This window comes from Scardinius erythrophthalmus (genome assembly GCF_964197995.2).
Source record: "Scardinius erythrophthalmus genome assembly, chromosome: 7".
Lineage (NCBI taxonomy): Eukaryota > Metazoa > Chordata > Actinopteri > Cypriniformes > Leuciscidae > Scardinius > Scardinius erythrophthalmus.
This window is the reverse complement of record NC_138227.1, coordinates 8,130,810-8,133,783: the sequence shown is the minus strand read 5'-3', so window position 1 is coordinate 8,133,783 and position 2,974 is coordinate 8,130,810.

Sequence of the window (2,974 nt, the reverse complement as noted above, 5' to 3'; positions counted from 1 at the left end):
TGTATTATATCTTTTTTATCTATGCTTATTATTATTATATGTTTGTTTCTATTATTTATTTATTTTGCTATTTGCTTGCTACAATAGGCTTACTAAATGTTCAGATGTTCTAAACCATTTTCTGTTATTTTAATGCGTTGGCAATACAATATATATGTGTGTGTGTGTGTGTGTGTGTGTGTGTGTGTGTGTGTGTGTGTGTGTGTGTGTGTGTGTGTGTGTGTGTGTGTGTGTGTGTGTGTGTGTGTGTGTGTGCCCTGGTTTATATTACTTTGTGGGGACCAAATGTCCCCATAAGAATAGTAAAACCTGAGATCACCTCCATTGTGGGGAACAGCCAGCGGTCCCCATGAGGGAAATGGGTTAATAAACATAGTAAATTATACTTTTTTGAAAATGTAAAAATGCAGAAAGTTTCCTGTGATGGGTAGGTTTAGGGGTCGGGTTAGTGTAAGGAGACAGAATATACAGTTTGTACTGTATAAAAACCATTACGTCTATGGAGAGTCCCCACAAAGATATGTGCGCCTGTTTGTGTGTGTGTGTGTGTGTGTGTATGTGTGTGTGTGTGTATTTTCATGCCAATAAAGCTTTCTGAATAGGATTGAATTGAGAGAGAGGGAAACAAAATAAAATATACAAAATAGGCCTAAAACTTGGTCCAAACTTTGTTTCTTGGAGGAGTTTATTAACATCCTGGCTATATCAAACATGGGTCAACAGCGACATCTATTGCTGAACGAGAGTTATTTTCATTTTTACACATCCAGTCCCAGTTATAAGAATACACACACGCACGCGCTGCACGCACGCACGCACGCACGCACGCACACACACACACACACACAACGACCTGCTTCTCTCCCTTCGCATTCCTGGAGATGGTCCTCACTGCAGAACACGAAATCCAGGGGGAGGAGTTGGATCCAGATCCAACTCCTCCCACCTTACATATACCTAAACCTACCCATCTCCACCCCCTGATCCCTAAACCCACTCCTAAACCTACCAATCTCCACCCCCTGATCCCTAAACCCAACCCTAAACCTACCCATCTCCACCCCCTGATCCCTAAATCCACCCCTAAACATACCAATCTCCACCCCTTAGATCTGGATCCAACTCCGCCCCCTGGATCTCGTGTACTGCAGTGAGGTGCTTCTGGATTGTGCTTCTGAATTCGTCGCCTCTCCGAGCGCGTTCACGCAGAGCCGTCCGCGGGGGCGCGCCAGTTAACATACCGCAGCTGTCTTTACTCTTAACGGCTAAAAATGAATTCAGTTTACGCAAACTTACACCTAACTTTACTAAAATTATTAGAAACTTTGATTTATTTAAGGTTCACTACGTGCCCGAACCCCATTTGTGCGCATGTTTGTGAACTACTGAACACTGAACCGATCGATGTCCGACTCATGCAAAAGAATCGTTCTTCAGAATCGATTCATTTTGATGATTCGACTGAACCTAAACAAATTTTGAAAGAAAAGGTAGCCTGTGTGTTAAAATAATACAAATGTGTACCATCTGAAAGAACCAATATAACTGAATCGAATTAAGAATGAAAAATAGTCCCTACTTAAAACAACAAGCTAACCAGCCAAAAGTGGTGCGCTAACCATCAATCTGGCTTCATACCAGTACTGGCTCCTGCCATAAATTTAGATAGGGCTGATTCTGGGTCTTAGCGCTAGTTTACGATTTATGATAGCTTTATATTCTAATCGCTGAACACATCATCAGACACACTTTTGGCAGAATTCTAATGTCCTTGCGTTAGTCAGCCTGAGGGTGGCGCTCTAGTGATGATTGACAGACTTTAGTACACACGACAAACGCATTGAATGCCATCATAGAATTGCCTTTATGTATTTATTGCATCCAAATGTTGTTTTAGAATATTGCGGTGAGGAAAACAAAGTCATGTCTATTCCCAGAACAAAAACAATACAAACACAACAGAACTACTGTATATAAAAGCTATTCACATGAGCATGTTTAAACTAAAGGGTTTATACTTTTATTAATTTGATACGCTACTCCACATAGGAAGAACATTTATTCCATTCCATTCAATTGTTTTTTGTTAAAAAAAAAAGACAAATAGCATAAAGAAACAGAAACAGTGACAAACTTAAAAGTTAAATAAAAATGTCAAAATGTTTACAAATTGAAAAACACTTTGCAGCTTTCTTATTTTTTAAACACAATATTGTGTTTATGTATTGTTGAATTTCTCATCTTAAAATTAAAAACACTGGCTTATTTCCTCCAAATTTACATTTGTGAATACTAAATTTAGCAAAAAGAAGTAGCAGATTAACTAACTAATATTCCTCATGATAAGATTTGTCATAAGAGAAAAAAATAATAACACAATAACAAATAACACATAACACGTTTTTTAAAGCACATGAAGCGGACTGATAGCGTCTTGTTCTGTAGCGAGGTTTACAAGGTCACGTGAAAATGAGAGCGTGCTGCAGTTCCATTATTCACTACAGATTTACATTGGAAATGTGTGGGGGCGCTGTAGAGCTGAGGAGGGTTTTGCCCCGTTTAGTATCATAAATAGGCTACATGTCTGCGAATCCATGCGCTATTTATAATATATCCTGCTCACTTTACGTCTATAAAATCCGATTTGATCCGATATTTGTTGCAGAATGTTGAACACATTTATAATTTATTATTAATTCAGTACATATAGAGGTCCAGGGGTGTAGTTTGGGGGGGGGGGGGGAGATAACCCCCCCAATATTTAAATCTATGCATTATGCCTTCTAATTAGGTTAGTTGAAGTAGTTTATTATCAGCGGCAATGTTTAAACATTTGTCACTGCGAAGAGGAATTTGTAAAATGTCGCGCGAGGACTTCATGAATCGAGCGAGTTGGTGAATCATTTTTACTCAAAGGAACCGATTCGCTGCAATGAACTTTTAAACATAAGCCAACCAAGACCCGCCTACATTT